Source organism: Bombus huntii, unplaced genomic scaffold (genome assembly GCF_024542735.1).
Source record: "Bombus huntii isolate Logan2020A unplaced genomic scaffold, iyBomHunt1.1 ctg00000240.1, whole genome shotgun sequence".
NCBI lineage: Eukaryota > Metazoa > Arthropoda > Insecta > Hymenoptera > Apidae > Bombus > Bombus huntii.
This window is the reverse complement of record NW_026099457.1, coordinates 1-19,152: the sequence shown is the minus strand read 5'-3', so window position 1 is coordinate 19,152 and position 19,152 is coordinate 1. Positions and strand designations below refer to the sequence as shown.

General features: G+C 34.6%; 1 long non-coding RNA gene and 2 pseudogenes across 1 annotated transcript; 2 read left to right on the top strand and 1 right to left on the bottom strand.

Annotated features, from left to right (window-relative positions):
• Positions 1-3,769: 3,769 nt before the first annotated feature.
• Positions 3,770-5,278, top strand: LOC126877775 (glutathione S-transferase-like; annotated as a pseudogene).
• LOC126877782 (uncharacterized) lies at positions 3,794-14,107 on the bottom strand. The gene is made up of 2 exons (XR_007695327.1): positions 13,920-14,107; positions 3,794-4,047 (listed from the first exon to the last, which is right to left on the bottom strand). It is a non-coding gene; the product is annotated as an uncharacterized LOC126877782 (long non-coding RNA).
• On the top strand, positions 13,667-15,151 carry LOC126877779 (glutathione S-transferase-like; annotated as a pseudogene).
• The last annotated feature ends 4,001 nt before the right edge of the window (positions 15,152-19,152 follow it).

The window sequence follows — 19,152 nt, the reverse complement described above, 5'->3', positions numbered from 1 at the left end:
TTCTCTATTTACGCCCCTCGCCTTGCTTCGTACCGCCGATGATTCACAATTCGATGCACCTGAACAGCTGGAACGTCGCAGATTTTTCCGTACGATAACAAACGTGTTTTTGATGGCCTGCTTTAAACCGTGACGATCGCCATGACGTGCATCAATTGTCGAATGATGTAGTGCGACGATACTCTTACGCAACTTTTTCTTACGCTGTTTTTTCCTCTATTCTTTCTTCCTGTGTGTTATCACATGATCATGAGATACCTGTATAGAAGATGCAAAGAGTCTGTGAAGAATTTACAGATATTTAAGATTATTATAATGATTAAGCAAAAGCTAAGACTCAAAATATTGCTCAAGATGTAATTATGTAATATTTACTCAATTTCTAGAAGACTGTTTATATCTTGTTGTTATTCTTGATATGGAGATAAATATAGTATACTTTATTAAGACCTAGATAAAAGACTTTTTTCTCGTTTCTCTTCTCCTACTTAATCACTAAGAGTTATATAACGTTTATTCGATAATTCTGCTTCTCCTGACCTTTCCACAAATGGTTGTTTATATCTCGACATTCTTGGTACTTTTAATCAAATTTTAATAACAGTACTTTACTCGTCAGAAGTAAATAAAAAAGCTCTAAGTAGAAGCAAGGATTTACTTACCTTTCCTTTCTCGAATCTCAGTTAGCAATGTTGTTCCTCTTGAAAGATTTTCCAAGTTTCCAAGACAATTTCCACGCTGGTAACATTGTATATATTTCAAGTATCGTGAACCACAGGAACTTGTTGAGGCAATATTGAAGAAAGCAAAGAGAATGAAGAAATTGTAGGAACTATGAGAGGCTACTCCTTCTTTCACAACTTATTTTCTCTTCGTTTGGGGGGAAAAACACAAATGAATGTAACGGTTGGTTTCATATACGTTTCAGCTATCTGCTACTATCGCATGGAGGAGGATCCTGAAAAGAAGGAAGCGAGGAAGAATCAACTTTTGAACGAAACAATACCATTTTACTTGACTAAATTCGACCAGATTATTGGCGAAAATGAAGGATATATCATTCCTTCTATCGTAAGATAGTTTATCCAAATTTAATGTTAAAATTTTTAGTCTTTGTGCAAACTGGGCCATGTTGTCCATAAAAAATTATTGAAACTTTGTTGCGACAAGACAGCTTTAATTGTTGAGAGCAGAGTGTATCTTTAAAATTCACTCCTGTTAGTTTATGTACAAATGAATTTGCCAAGATTTTCAGCTTTTAGATAATTATTCATGTATCTTCCTCATCAAGTTTGATAGAAATTATTACTATCGTAATCAAAGCAAAGATTAAGATATGTAAAATCATTTCTCTGGATATGACACTCTTGTTTAATGAGTGATAAATGATACCATTCGAAATATCATATTTATATAATATATAATGATACTTATAAGTGTAATCACTTAAGTACAGATATCTGAATTTTTCTCACTGTCACTGACATAGATACGTATTATCGTTCCTTAGATTACTTGACCAGTTTATTTCTTTCATCACTGTGTTATTATATAATAATAATAAATAATCACATTAAATTAATTTAGTATGATTATGTTGTTTAATAATACGTGTTTCATTGCAAAATATTTAGCGATTGAAGGGCTCATAGGAAACATGAAAGTGAAAGAATACTAGAATCTAGAGTTTACGATTTCAATCTCTTTAACGAGATATTTATCATATTACACAATTCCTGTAAATGTATTTGTAATTATATCGCCGAAGAATTGTATTTAATTAAGCTATGAAGTTGTGGAATCGTGAGAAGGATTATTTTTATAGAACTGTCTAATTTCCATTCGACATTGATTCAGGATACACATTACTCTTTTTTACATAATACCAGTTTTGTCATTTTTAATTAACAAACACCTCCAAAGGTTGAAGTTTCTAAAATTATCTTCTTTCGAACGGTCAATATCCTTCCACCGGGTAGGACACACCCACAGATCAGTCACTTATTCATCTCGTACATACGCACCAGCGTAACTGCCTTCGTTATAAGTTGTTGGAATAAACGGTGAAATATAACTTACTATACTGTGTCATATTCATTTAACCACCTCTTATCTTAACCGAAACAGGGGAACCACTACTTCGCGGCGTCGATTCACCGAATCGTAGCGAGAATTTACGCCTCTCGCTACTGCGACTGCGTCTCTCCGCGAACGGTCGTAACACATTGATCGACAGAAGTACTAAACTCTAATAACATAAATTTATATATTTTCTATTTCCCAGCCACCAGTTTTATAGATTTTTCTATCTTCTGTACTACTTTTATCCCTTTTATTTTTTCTTACATGAGATTATTGTAAATTTAATATCATTTGTTCGCAATATTTGTTATTTATCTTTCCTTGAATTTGAAATTTCGCGCTTCAATGTTGTGTGTTGTTCGACGTTTTATCGAACGATGTTTATCGAACTAGTTCATGAATACATACATAATCATTAAAGAATCTATAAACCTTACTAGTTTGTTTTTACTAAGTTTTGTTACAGAAAACATGTTCTCATAAATTTTCAACTTTAATTTATGGAAATTTATTAACCTTAAACTATAAAATCATTCAATGAGTCTTTCCGGATGTTTTTATGTAGTCATAATTTCACATATCAGCACAGCTCCACCAATAGGATAAGAGTTACGTGGAAGCAACAGGGGGGAAGAAGAACATATATTGATCTAAAGGTTATTTTTGTCTCATTCAAGTTTCTGTTAACCGGCTTGGAAATTTCCTGTGCTTGTTTCGACTTTGAAATCTTAAAAAAAAAATTGTAAGTAAATAGTATATATATAGTATATATATCCTGAGTCAAAGTTTCTCTTTATAAATAATAAACCGTTTGAAAACTATATTTTGTATGTTTTTTCCTTATTCATAATTAAATAATAAATATGAAATACTTCTACAGAAAGCCGACATCCTTCAATTAACCGAACAGCAGATGATTTAAAAATTAGTAGTTGAAAGAAATAAATGTTATTACATGTTCATAATTGATCGATAAATTTAAGTATACAATTAGAAAATGTTTCTTCTGTATTGATAACTAAATAATACAGATAAGATACAAGATACTTGTACGAAAAGTCGGCGCGTCGTTCAATTAACGGAACAGCAGAGGATTTGAAAATTAGTAGTTGAAAGAAATAAATGTTATCATATGTTTATAATTGATCGATAAATTTAAGTATGCAATTAGAAAATGTTTCTTAAGTTTGGAAGAATATATAATCATGCTGAATGTTTTGTAGTTACGAAAGTTGTATACAAACATACATTGTACATACGACTAGTAATGGTACTAAATTACTGTTAGAGGGTCTTGGGTGTATAGAACCATATGGTTAAATTAATACTAGAGATAACGAATCGTGCGAATGTAATTAATATTTTGAAATGCGTTGTTTGCATTAATTGATAGTTTTCTTATAAACTTTTTTATAAACAATTTCATTGCTATAGAAAGAAAAAATAAATGCCGGTAATATGTCTATCCTACTTAAATAGAAAGTGCAATATTTTGTTATAATATTTGGCGCAAGTTTATACATTATTACATCCAAAAATAATATTCTTTTTATATCTAAGCTATATTAAAATATAAAGATACAAATAGCTATGCGAGTAGTTAGTAGTTGATGCTTTTTACTTAAATTGTCTTATACTTCATAATTTGTAATAATATAATTCTTGTCATCAATGATTCTTTGTTTTTACTTTGTATATATTATACTTCCAGGAAGATGCCGCTCTATAAATTGACTTACTTCCCAGTTACGGCATTGGCAGAACCAATCCGTTCTTTTTCAGCTATGCTAGTATTCCATTTGAAGATGAACGTATCAAAAAGGACGTCTGGCCAGAAATAAAGCCCTGTAAGCTTAAAATTTAAAGAAATTCTGTTTCTTAAATCTCATCTTTCCTAATTTAACTAAAGTAGCTAAATAAAGTAGAACACAATTATGCAGAGTATAACAGATATTATTGTTTACTCTCCATTGCTCTATAAGATATGTGGGAGAACAATAGGTATTGTTAAGGAGACAATGCCCTTTGTTTGCTGATAAATTATCAATAAATTAAATTATATCTTTCCAAAACAGATAACAGGAAGCTAGATATTTAAGAAGCATCATAATCTGTTTGTTCGATAGAATCTTTGATTCTATTAGTTGTATGTTTTTAGTGACTCCTTATGGCCAGCTTCCTATGCTCGTAGCTGATAGAAGGAAGGTTGCTCAGTCTACAGCTATTTGCCGTTACTTAGCCAAACAATATGACTTAGCTGGAAAGACTGACTGGGCAGATCTTCATATTGATGCCACTGTTGATACTATTCATGATATTCGTCATAGTGAGTATCCAGTGCTGTTTTGCATAAATCTTATGAGAATCTTGATAACAGATAGTACATATCTGTTCAGGTATTTATTAGTTGAAATCCGATTTAATATATGATTTAATCGAACGATACACGTATGTCAACAATACAAGACAAAGGATTAAAAAGGATTGTAATTCTATCTTCAGTATCATTTAAATTTCGCACAACACTGTATTCAAATTAGTATAACATTAGCGAATAGTATTTAACTGAAAACAAATTTTCAGAAATTGCCGCCTTCCACTATGAGGAGGACGAGAAGGTCAAAGCTGCAAAACGCAAGGCTGCTGAAGAGACGCTGCTGTTCATTTTAGAACGTTTGGACCAGCAAGTGAAGGAAAATGACGGCTACTTCTACGATGGTACTCTCTCTTGGGCTGATTTAACATTCGTTGCTCTGCTCGATTATTTGAACTTTATGTACAAGTCTGATCTGATCGAGAATTACGAGAATCTGAAGCTGCTGGAGAAAAAGGTCCTCCTTCTGCCCAAGATCAAAAACTGGATTGAGAGACGCCCAGTTAGCGAATTCTAAACTTCACGATTGCTTATGGTTTTATAAGCGTTTAAAGATTGCGGTCTTAGTGTGTTGAGAGAATGAAGAACGAATCGTGTTGATGGAAGTTTGTACGGAATATACTGATTGCTTTTAACATTCATTAGTTCCAGTTATTACCGATATTTTTGTCATTTAGTTAGGGTTTTCCCTTTAGATTACGTTGTGATAGAGAACTATTATTTGTGTATTCCTACAGAAACATACGAACTATATAAACTGTTGACACGATGTTGTGCTTTTGTATTATAGAGATAATAATAAAACCATCAAACAATCATTAATTATGTTTTTTATTATATTCATTAAGAATTGAAGATTACCTCCTTGGTGATCTTGATAATATCGTATTTTACAAATGTTGAACAAAAAAAAATGTATGATTATTTTATTCAATACATTATGAGGGTTGCTTTAAAAAAAATACGAGTTACATATTTCTTTGAAAAAAGCATGATTTTTATCGATACAATAATGTTCTTCTGTTATCGCTTTAAAGTTGAGTACTTCGTTGATTACACGAGAGAACTCGCCTACAGCAAACAAGATACGACCGTGTGTAAAGTAATTAATCTGTTTGCTCGTTGCTAGCTACACATAAGGCTTGCGTAAAAAAAGATATGCATTTCAGTTCAGGCGGAGAATTATGTAGGAAGTCATTTTGTCGATCAATAACTTAGTTAATAAAAGATCAAATTTTCATGTACATAAATGTAAGTAACGTTCAAGTATTAATCATTACATACAATTTTTGTATAATTCGATATCTTGGTCACTTACATCTTACAAATGATATATAGATAATATTTATGAGATACATTGGAGTTATCTTTTAGTTAACGCCATTTTTTCTTGTTTTCTCTGTACTTTTACTATTCTTCCAAAAATATCAAAGGATCGATGACTTCAAATTAAACTAGAATTGCTTCGGTATATTGTCAATCAATGGCTATTTGTATTCACATCTATATCAAAGGAAAACCGATTGCAAAATTAATTACCCTTGCAACTCCGCAATCTGAAACTATGTGTGATCGACCTTGAAGATGACAAATCTCAATGTTTGAAGTAGTACAAAAAGATGATAATTTAATTTCGCTTTATCAAACTGTACAAAATTTGTATACACATACAGAAAAAAAACGGAGTTCAAACATTAATCAACATGAATTATCGGTTATTATTGCTGAGTAATTATTAGGATTAGAGTTTTGGAGTATCGATCGTATCGAGTTTTAACTATCGGTTTCCGCAATTTATTGTTTTTCTAAATTATGTCTAAATGGTATCAGTTTTTGAATATTTTATAGTTTACACTCCAACATACTGACGTAAGCTATCGAAAATAATTGTAAATTATGCAATATCATTTTTTTTATATTTCATAATCTAAATTTTAATCTATTTTTTGTATTTAACATCCCTTTTTTATTGTTCTTGTACGTTCTTCAAAAAATCTTAATTTTTTTTTTGGATAAAATCTTGTGTGAATTTACAAAAAATACGATTCTGCGTTTAATTTTTTTCCCTTATTGTCTTTACATATTTGGAGTTTAAACGCGTTATAAGTACGTTTTTTTTTTTAACATGATTACGTAGAATTCTTATTCTGAATAAATTATTTGTTTCCGCTTCATAACTGTTTCTAAATTACAGTGCATTTAATCTTGAAATGCACAGTAACATTTTATACTTTTTACGTTCTAAGGAATTTTCAGGATCGGTTAAAAATTAAATTACAGTAATGGTAATACTCAATATTAATGTCAGACGTGGATACTTCACTGTTTTGTATAATAATTTGTTATCTTGGCATCGATCAAGGTATTTAATATACAAAGCGTACAGATTAATAAGAATTTTAATTAATCCTTCTTCTATAGTATTCACCGTTCTTTTCGAGCTCGTACCATTTCAAATAGACTTTCGAATAGATTTCAAAGATTTGTCTGTTCAAATAAAACGCGATCTTTTTTATTTCCCTATCAGTCGTCCCGTTACTGTTCCGTAGTTTCCAACAGATTGCAGATTCGTTTAAAAAACATTTGTAACGAAAAACAAACCCACTCGCAGAAATGTTATTCAATATCGCATTTATAACTTTCATAGACATCCTCCTCTCATTGCTATCATTGTAAACAGATTGAAACTTCGTTTGCAAACACTCGCGATTAAAAAAAAAAGAAAAAAAGAAGAATTAATCTTAAACAATTTTATCTCGTGTTCCATTTATAATTTTCATAATTGTCTTCCCGACGTTGTATCATTTTAAATGGCTTTTTTCTATCCATCTATGTTGCAGCGAGATCAACGGTCCTAATTACTAAATTGCACGATGTGTTCATACAAATTCACTTTTTATGAACGCGATGAAACGAAATGAAACCTAAGTAGAGATTTGTTTTCTCATCAAGTATAACGAGTTTTATACTTTGGATAGATTGCCTCGTTGTGAGAAGGTCTTAATCGTTTATAATTGCGATTAAGTAATTGCAATAAGTCATATTTTTAAGAAACGTTCTCACATGCTGTCACACACTCTAATTAGAAAAGGATCATGAAACATTCGGTTTATGATATTATTTGTTTGTAAATCTTCCTGCTTCCGGAAACTTTTTTAAATATGAAAATATTTATATACAAAATTAAATATTTTTTTCAATATCAACACTTCTTGCGTTTATGTTGTCCTAGTCAGAATTATATTATTTCGTGTATCCTGTTGCTCTTTATATGATAGTCCTCCCGTTGGCCGCGGATTCGTTATCAAGCCTGAGGCCCTCGTCACTAGTGTCACTATCGACAATAAAGGTACCCCACCCGCGACCGGACGATGGAGAACTCCAACACGGAATCGCAATCTCCCGCGAGCCCTGCCCGGGAGGGCGCCTCGAGCTCGGACTCGGAATGTGACTCGAGCTCGGCCTGTTCATGAGGGACCACCCCCTGAAAAACAGCGCACTGTATTCTGCCCTAAACCGTGCCCTAGAGGGTCTGGCAGCGTATTGGCTTACGCAGATAATGGACGGCGACGAGCTCACCTGGCCAGATTTTAAGGAACAATTCGCCGCGCACTTCGGTGGCTAAGAAGTAGCAGCCGCGTCGCTAATCAAGGTAGCCGAGGAACTACCGCGGGACGGCGAAACACCAGGAGCGTACGGAAATCGTATCATCACCCTCCTGGGGTCGAAGTGGCGAAATTCAACCAGGGAAGAGGTACTCGCCGCCACCGCCCTCCATCTGCTGGGCTCGCGCGATGAACAAACGTTTTAAACGACTAGCGCTCACGAGTGACATCACGTCGGTGAAACAATTCCAAAGAGAAATGAAGCCCTTCCTATACACGGAGTGGCCAACGCCCCCGCCGTGGAGGTCATTAGCGAGCTCCGGAAACAAACGAGGCAGGTCACCCGCCCCCTGGACCAGGTGTGGCCACTGCGGTATTTACGGACATCCGACATTCGAATGCCGCAAGAGGGCGAAGTGGGAACCGAAGAAGGACCCTCGACGCCCGGAGGAAAGCCGACCGGCTGCACCACCAAAAGCGTTGTGCTTTCACTGCCACATGCCGGGACACATCGCGTCTCGCTGTCCATCGCGGCGAGAAGAAAAACATTGCCCCGAGGACGAGCGCCGGGTCGATGCCTGCGTGGTGGAAGCCCCGACGGGTAGACTAAGCCAGCAGGCCACACACGAGGACGTGTAAGTGTCAGGATGGCCGAGTCGGAGACGAAAGGACGCCGGGGCCCCTCTGGAACTTCAGGACAACACCCTAACCTTGCAACCTAGAGCCTAATATAGCCATAACGAAACAATCGCAAGTATCCAAACCGATAGCAATCGTAGCAATTTGAAGCAAGGTGAGTAACTGATGAGATGACTTTGCATTTGTCTCACCACAGAGACAGACGTTCAAGAATTCATTGTGAAAAGACGAGTACAAACAAGATACGTATGTCTTTCCGTTAAGCGAATGTTACAGTTTGTTTGCAAAAGTCAGTTTTTAGATTATAGAATCGTAGATAGAATTTAGAGGATAGAAACTTTTAGTAGTCACTTTTAGTTTAGTAAAGTCTTATCGACAATAAGCAGACTACGTTATGATACAACGATTCCAACTGAAGATTTCTATCGACATCACGAATTCGATGGCTTCCAAATTTTCTTCTCTGCAATCTCAGACGCTCAACTCGAAAGAATCTTTTAGATGCCCCGACAAACACTCGACTCAGGTTATCTATTATCGTAATCTTCCTACGGGATTTTTTTTAACTGCGTTGCGTTAACGAATAACGGGATAACATCACGTTTCTCTCAACGCCTTTCAACGTTCTACAACTTTTATTCTTTGCAAATCCCTGTCTCTATATGATAAACGCTGGTTATCCGCGGAAGGAGCGAGGACAACGAGGTGTTACTCGATGATCAAAGACAGGAAGATCCTGGTACGCGATAACGTTACTAATTTCCAATTACGATATGTGTGATTACGTAACATCTGCTGTCTGCATAATGCGTTAACGATCCGCGCGTTGATCGCATAAATATAAATCGAAGGGAATGGAATCGCTCGAAACTCATGCAACTATCCGCAGGTGTTTAAAATCGTGTTTTTACACCGCCAACGTAACGTCACGCCAGTCGAATCGAAAAATTATTACTAGACACCGAAGGTGAACAAAAAACGAGGTAAATAGGCTACCGATTGAATAATATCATAACGATCGTATCTCTGGTTTTTGCTCGTCTTTTATATTTGTTTCAAATGTATAAAATATAATCGTATCGATATCGTCCACGATTAAAGCCATCCATCCGCCATCGACGAGGAACGAACGATTATATTTTATCATTTATGCGAATCCTTCTCTTCTCTTCTTTCTCTATTTACGCCCCTCGCCTTGCTTCGTACCGCCGATGATTCACAATTCGATGCACCTGAACAGCTGGAACGTCGCAGATTTTTCCGTACGATAACAAACGTGTTTTTGATGGCCTGCTTTAAACCGTGACGATCGCCATGACGTGCATCAATTGTCGAATGATGTAGTGCGACGATACTCTTACGCAACTTTTTCTTACGCTGTTTTTTCCTCTATTCTTTCTTCCTGTGTGTTATCACATGATCATGAGATACCTGTATAGAAGATGCAAAGAGTCTGTGAAGAATTTACAGATATTTAAGATTATTATAATGATTAAGCAAAAGCTAAGACTCAAAATATTGCTCAAGATGTAATTATGTAATATTTACTCAATTTCTAGAAGACTGTTTATATCTTGTTGTTATTCTTGATATGGAGATAAATATAGTATACTTTATTAAGACCTAGATAAAAGACTTTTTTCTCGTTTCTCTTCTCCTACTTAATCACTAAGAGTTATATAACGTTTATTCGATAATTCTGCTTCTCCTGACCTTTCCACAAATGGTTGTTTATATCTCGACATTCTTGGTACTTTTAATCAAATTTTAATAACAGTACTTTACTCGTCAGAAGTAAATAAAAAAGCTCTAAGTAGAAGCAAGGATTTACTTACCTTTCCTTTCTCGAATCTCAGTTAGCAATGTTGTTCCTCTTGAAAGATTTTCCAAGTTTCCAAGACAATTTCCACGCTGGTAACATTGTATATATTTCAAGTATCGTGAACCACAGGAACTTGTTGAGGCAATATTGAAGAAAGCAAAGAGAATGAAGAAATTGTAGGAACTATGAGAGGCTACTCCTTCTTTCACAACTTATTTTCTCTTCGTTTGGGGGGAAAAACACAAATGAATGTAACGGTTGGTTTCATATACGTTTCAGCTATCTGCTACTATCGCATGGAGGAGGATCCTGAAAAGAAGGAAGCGAGGAAGAATCAACTTTTGAACGAAACAATACCATTTTACTTGACTAAATTCGACCAGATTATTGGCGAAAATGAAGGATATATCATTCCTTCTATCGTAAGATAGTTTATCCAAATTTAATGTTAAAATTTTTAGTCTTTGTGCAAACTGGGCCATGTTGTCCATAAAAAATTATTGAAACTTTGTTGCGACAAGACAGCTTTAATTGTTGAGAGCAGAGTGTATCTTTAAAATTCACTCCTGTTAGTTTATGTACAAATGAATTTGCCAAGATTTTCAGCTTTTAGATAATTATTCATGTATCTTCCTCATCAAGTTTGATAGAAATTATTACTATCGTAATCAAAGCAAAGATTAAGATATGTAAAATCATTTCTCTGGATATGACACTCTTGTTTAATGAGTGATAAATGATACCATTCGAAATATCATATTTATATAATATATAATGATACTTATAAGTGTAATCACTTAAGTACAGATATCTGAATTTTTCTCACTGTCACTGACATAGATACGTATTATCGTTCCTTAGATTACTTGACCAGTTTATTTCTTTCATCACTGTGTTATTATATAATAATAATAAATAATCACATTAAATTAATTTAGTATGATTATGTTGTTTAATAATACGTGTTTCATTGCAAAATATTTAGCGATTGAAGGGCTCATAGGAAACATGAAAGTGAAAGAATACTAGAATCTAGAGTTTACGATTTCAATCTCTTTAACGAGATATTTATCATATTACACAATTCCTGTAAATGTATTTGTAATTATATCGCCGAAGAATTGTATTTAATTAAGCTATGAAGTTGTGGAATCGTGAGAAGGATTATTTTTATAGAACTGTCTAATTTCCATTCGACATTGATTCAGGATACACATTACTCTTTTTTACATAATACCAGTTTTGTCATTTTTAATTAACAAACACCTCCAAAGGTTGAAGTTTCTAAAATTATCTTCTTTCGAACGGTCAATATCCTTCCACCGGGTAGGACACACCCACAGATCAGTCACTTATTCATCTCGTACATACGCACCAGCGTAACTGCCTTCGTTATAAGTTGTTGGAATAAACGGTGAAATATAACTTACTATACTGTGTCATATTCATTTAACCACCTCTTATCTTAACCGAAACAGGGGAACCACTACTTCGCGGCGTCGATTCACCGAATCGTAGCGAGAATTTACGCCTCTCGCTACTGCGACTGCGTCTCTCCGCGAACGGTCGTAACACATTGATCGACAGAAGTACTAAACTCTAATAACATAAATTTATATATTTTCTATTTCCCAGCCACCAGTTTTATAGATTTTTCTATCTTCTGTACTACTTTTATCCCTTTTATTTTTTCTTACATGAGATTATTGTAAATTTAATATCATTTGTTCGCAATATTTGTTATTTATCTTTCCTTGAATTTGAAATTTCGCGCTTCAATGTTGTGTGTTGTTCGACGTTTTATCGAACGATGTTTATCGAACTAGTTCATGAATACATACATAATCATTAAAGAATCTATAAACCTTACTAGTTTGTTTTTACTAAGTTTTGTTACAGAAAACATGTTCTCATAAATTTTCAACTTTAATTTATGGAAATTTATTAACCTTAAACTATAAAATCATTCAATGAGTCTTTCCGGATGTTTTTATGTAGTCATAATTTCACATATCAGCACAGCTCCACCAATAGGATAAGAGTTACGTGGAAGCAACAGGGGGGAAGAAGAACATATATTGATCTAAAGGTTATTTTTGTCTCATTCAAGTTTCTGTTAACCGGCTTGGAAATTTCCTGTGCTTGTTTCGACTTTGAAGTCTTAAAAAAAAAATTGTAAGTAAATAGTATATATATAGTATATATATCCTGAGTCAAAGTTTCTCTTTATAAATAATAAACCGTTTGAAAACTATATTTTGTATGTTTTTTCCTTATTCATAATTAAATAATAAATATGAAATACTTCTACAGAAAGCCGACATCCTTCAATTAACCGAACAGCAGATGATTTAAAAATTAGTAGTTGAAAGAAATAAATGTTATTACATGTTCATAATTGATCGATAAATTTAAGTATACAATTAGAAAATGTTTCTTCTGTATTGATAACTAAATAATACAGATAAGATACAAGATACTTGTACGAAAAGTCGGCGCGTCGTTCAATTAACGGAACAGCAGAGGATTTGAAAATTAGTAGTTGAAAGAAATAAATGTTATCATATGTTTATAATTGATCGATAAATTTAAGTATGCAATTAGAAAATGTTTCTTAAGTTTGGAAGAATATATAATCATGCTGAATGTTTTGTAGTTACGAAAGTTGTATACAAACATACATTGTACATACGACTAGTAATGGTACTAAATTACTGTTAGAGGGTCTTGGGTGTATAGAACCATATGGTTAAATTAATACTAGAGATAACGAATCGTGCGAATGTAATTAATATTTTGAAATGCGTTGTTTGCATTAATTGATAGTTTTCTTATAAACTTTTTTATAAACAATTTCATTGCTATAGAAAGAAAAAATAAATGCCGGTAATATGTCTATCCTACTTAAATAGAAAGTGCAATATTTTGTTATAATATTTGGCGCAAGTTTATACATTATTACATCCAAAAATAATATTCTTTTTATATCTAAGCTATATTAAAATATAAAGATACAAATAGCTATGCGAGTAGTTAGTAGTTGATGCTTTTTACTTAAATTGTCTTATACTTCATAATTTGTAATAATATAATTCTTGTCATCAATGATTCTTTGTTTTTACTTTGTATATATTATACTTCCAGGAAGATGCCGCTCTATAAATTGACTTACTTCCCAGTTACGGCATTGGCAGAACCAATCCGTTCTTCTTCAGCTATGCTAGTATTCCATTTGAAGATGAACGTATCAAAAAGGACGTCTGGCCAGAAATAAAGCCCTGTAAGCTTAAAATTTAAAGAAATTCTGTTTCTTAAATCTCATCTTTCCTAATTTAACTAAAGTAGCTAAATAAAGTAGAACACAATTATGCAGAGTATAACAGATATTATTGTTTACTCTCCATTGCTCTATAAGATATGTGGGAGAACAATAGGTATTGTTAAGGAGACAATGCCCTTTGTTTGCTGATAAATTATCAATAAATTAAATTATATCTTTCCAAAACAGATAACAGGAAGCTAGATATTTAAGAAGCATCATAATCTGTTTGTTCGATAGAATCTTTGATTCTATTAGTTGTATGTTTTTAGTGACTCCTTATGGCCAGCTTCCTATGCTCGTAGCTGATAGAAGGAAGGTTGCTCAGTCTACAGCTATTTGCCGTTACTTAGCCAAACAATATGACTTAGCTGGAAAGACTGACTGGGCAGATCTTCATATTGATGCCACTGTTGATACTATTCATGATATTCGTCATAGTGAGTATCCAGTGCTGTTTTGCATAAATCTTATGAGAATCTTGATAACAGATAGTACATATCTGTTCAGGTATTTATTAGTTGAAATCCGATTTAATATATGATTTAATCGAACGATACACGTATGTCAACAATACAAGACAAAGGATTAAAAAGGATTGTAATTCTATCTTCAGTATCATTTAAATTTCGCACAACACTGTATTCAAATTAGTATAACATTAGCGAATAGTATTTAACTGAAAACAAATTTTCAGAAATTGCCGCCTTCCACTATGAGGAGGACGAGAAGGTCAAAGCTGCAAAACGCAAGGCTGCTGAAGAGACGCTGCTGTTCATTTTAGAACGTTTGGACCAGCAAGTGAAGGAAAATGACGGCTACTTCTACGATGGTACTCTCTCTTGGGCTGATTTAACATTCGTTGCTCTGCTCGATTATTTGAACTTTATGTACAAGTCTGATCTGATCGAGAATTACGAGAATCTGAAGCTGCTGGAGAAAAAGGTCCTCCTTCTGCCCAAGATCAAAAACTGGATTGAGAGACGCCCAGTTAGCGAATTCTAAACTTCACGATTGCTTATGGTTTTATAAGCGTTTAAAGATTGCGGTCTTAGTGTGTTGAGAGAATGAAGAACGAATCGTGTTGATGGAAGTTTGTACGGAATATACTGATTGCTTTTAACATTCATTAGTTCCAGTTATTACCGATATTTTTGTCATTTAGTTAGGGTTTTCCCTTTAGATTACGTTGTGATAGAGAACTATTATTTGTGTATTCCTACAGAAACATACGAACTATATAAACTGTTGACACGATGTTGTGCTTTTGTATTATAGAGATAATAATAAAACCATCAAACAATCATTAATTATGTTTTTTATTATATTCATTAAGAATTGAAGATTACCTCCTTGGTGATCTTGATAATATCGTATTTTACAAATGTTGAACAAAAAAAAATGTATGATTATTTTATTCAATACATTATGAGGGTTGCTTTAAAAAAAATACGAGTTACATATTTCTTTGAAAAAAGCATGATTTTTATCGATACAATAATGTTCTTCTGTTATCGCTTTAAAGTTGAGTACTTCGTTGATTACACGAGAGAACTCGCCTACAGCAAACAAGATACGACCGTGTGTAAAGTAATTAATCTGTTTGCTCGTTGCTAGCTACACATAAGGCTTGCGTAAAAAAAGATATGCATTTCAGTTCAGGCGGAGAATTATGTAGGAAGTCATTTTGTCGATCAATAACTTAGTTAATAAAAGATCAAATTTTCATGTACATAAATGTAAGTAACGTTCAAGTATTAATCATTACATACAATTTTTGTATAATTCGATATCTTGGTCACTTACATCTTACAAATGATATATAGATAATATTTATGAGATACATTGGAGTTATCTTTTAGTTAACGCCATTTTTTCTTGTTTTCTCTGTACTTTTACTATTCTTCCAAAAATATCAAAGGATCGATGACTTCAAATTAAACTAGAATTGCTTCGGTATATTGTCAATCAATGGCTATTTGTATTCACATCTATATCAAAGGAAAACCGATTGCAAAATTAATTACCCTTGCAACTCCGCAATCTGAAACTATGTGTGATCGACCTTGAAGATGACAAATCTCAATGTTTGAAGTAGTACAAAAAGATGATAATTTAATTTCGCTTTATCAAACTGTACAAAATTTGTATACACATACAGAAAAAAAACGGAGTTCAAACATTAATCAACATGAATTATCGGTTATTATTGCTGAGTAATTATTAGGATTAGAGTTTTGGAGTATCGATCGTATCGAGTTTTAACTATCGGTTTCCGCAATTTATTGTTTTTCTAAATTATGTCTAAATGGTATCAGTTTTTGAATATTTTATAGTTTACACTCCAACATACTGACGTAAGCTATCGAAAATAATTGTAAATTATGCAATATCATTTTTTTTATATTTCATAATCTAAATTTTAATCTATTTTTTGTATTTAACATCCCTTTTTTATTGTTCTTGTACGTTCTTCAAAAAATCTTAATTTTTTTTTTGGATAAAATCTTGTGTGAATTTACAAAAAATACGATTCTGCGTTTAATTTTTTTCCCTTATTGTCTTTACATATTTGGAGTTTAAACGCGTTATAAGTACGTTTTTTTTTTTAACATGATTACGTAGAATTCTTATTCTGAATAAATTATTTGTTTCCGCTTCATAACTGTTTCTAAATTACAGTGCATTTAATCTTGAAATGCACAGTAACATTTTATACTTTTTACGTTCTAAGGAATTTTCAGGATCGGTTAAAAATTAAATTACAGTAATGGTAATACTCAATATTAATGTCAGACGTGGATACTTCACTGTTTTGTATAATAATTTGTTATCTTGGCATCGATCAAGGTATTTAATATACAAAGCGTACAGATTAATAAGAATTTTAATTAATCCTTCTTCTATAGTATTCACCGTTCTTTTCGAGCTCGTACCATTTCAAATAGACTTTCGAATAGATTTCAAAGATTTGTCTGTTCAAATAAAACGCGATCTTTTTTATTTCCCTATCAGTCGTCCCGTTACTGTTCCGTAGTTTCCAACAGATTGCAGATTCGTTTAAAAAACATTTGTAACGAAAAACAAACCCACTCGCAGAAATGTTATTCAATATCGCATTTATAACTTTCATAGACATCCTCCTCTCATTGCTATCATTGTAAACAGATTGAAACTTCGTTTGCAAACACTCGCGATTAAAAAAAAAAGAAAAAAAGAAGAATTAATCTTAAACAATTTTATCTCGTGTTCCATTTATAATTTTCATAATTGTCTTCCCGACGTTGTATCATTTTAAATGGCTTTTTTCTATCCATCTATGTTGCAGCGAGATCAACGGTCCTAATTACTAAATTGCACGATGTGTTCATACAAATTCACTTTTTATGAACGCGATGAAACGAAATGAAACCTAAGTAGAGATTTGTTTTCTCATCAAGTATAACGAGTTTTATACTTTGGATAGATTGCCTCGTTGTGAGAAGGTCTTAATCGTTTATAATTGCGATTAAGTAATTGCAATAAGTCATATTTTTAAGAAACGTTCTCACATGCTGTCACACACTCTAATTAGAAAAGGATCATGAAACATTCGGTTTATGATATTATTTGTTTGTAAATCTTCCTGCTTCCGGAAACTTTTTTAAATATGAAAATATTTATATACAAAATTAAATATTTTTTTCAATATCAACACTTCTTGCGTTTATGTTGTCCTAGTCAGAATTATATTATTTCGTGTATCCTGTTGCTCTTTATATGATAGTCCTCCCGTTGGCCGCGGATTCGTTATCAAGCCTGAGGCCCTCGTCACTAGTGTCACTATCGACAATAAAGGTACCCCACCCGCGACCGGACGATGGAGAACTCCAACACGGAATCGCAATCTCCCGCGAGCCCTGCCCGGGAGGGCGCCTCGAGCTCGGACTCGGAATGTGACTCGAGCTCGGCCTGTTCATGAGGGACCACCCCCTGAAAAACAGCGCACTGTATTCTGCCCTAAACCGTGCCCTAGAGGGTCTGGCAGCGTATTGGCTTACGCAGATAATGGACGGCGACGAGCTCACCTGGCCAGATTTTAAGGAACAATTCGCCGCGCACTTCGGTGGCTAAGAAGTAGCAGCCGCGTCGCTAATCAAGGTAGCCGAGGAACTACCGCGGGACGGCGAAACACCAGGAGCGTACGGAAATCGTATCATCACCCTCCTGGGGTCGAAGTGGCGAAATTCAACCAGGGAAGAGGTACTCGCCGCCACCGCCCTCCATCTGCTGGGCTCGCGCGATGAACAAACGTTTTAAACGACTAGCGCTCACGAGTGACATCACGTCGGTGAAACAATTCCAAAGAGAAATGAAGCCCTTCCTATACACGGAGTGGCCAACGCCCCCGCCGTGGAGGTCATTAGCGAGCTCCGGAAACAAACGAGGCAGGTCACCCGCCCCCTGGACCAGGTGTGGCCACTGCGGTATTTACGGACATCCGACATTCGAATGCCGCAAGAGGGCGAAGTGGGAACCGAAGAAGGACCCTCGACGCCCGGAGGAAAGCCGACCGGCTGCACCACCAAAAGCGTTGTGCTTTCACTGCCACATGCCGGGACACATCGCGTCTCGCTGTCCATCGCGGCGAGAAGAAAAACATTGCCCCGAGGACGAGCGCCGGGTCGATGCCTGCGTGGTGGAAGCCCCGACGGGTAGACTAAGCCAGCAGGCCACACACGAGGACGTGTAAGTGTCAGGATGGCCGAGTCGGAGACGAAAGGACGCCGGGGCCCCTCTGGAACTTCAGGACAACACCCTAACCTTGCAACCTAGAGCCTAATATAGCCATAACGAAACAATCGCAAGTATCCAAACCGATAGCAATCGTAGCAATTTGAAGCAAGGTGAGTAACTGATGAGATGACTTTGCATTTGTCTCACCACAGAGACAGACGTTCAAGAATTCATTGTGAAAAGACGAGTACAAACAAGATACGTATGTCTTTCCGTTAAGCGAATGTTACAGTTTGTTTGCAAAAGTCAGTTTTTAGATTATAGAATCGTAGATAGAATTTAGAGGATAGAAACTTTTAGTAGTCACTTTTAGTTTAGTAAAGTCTTATCGACAATAAGCAGACTACGTTATGATACAACGATTCCAACTGAAGATTTCTATCGACATCACGAATTCGATGGCTTCCAAATTTTCTTCTCTGCAATCTCAGACGCTCAACTCGAAAGAATCTTTTAGATGCCCCGACAAACACTCGACTCAGGTTATCTATTATCGTAATCTTCCTACGGGATTTTTTTTAACTGCGTTGCGTTA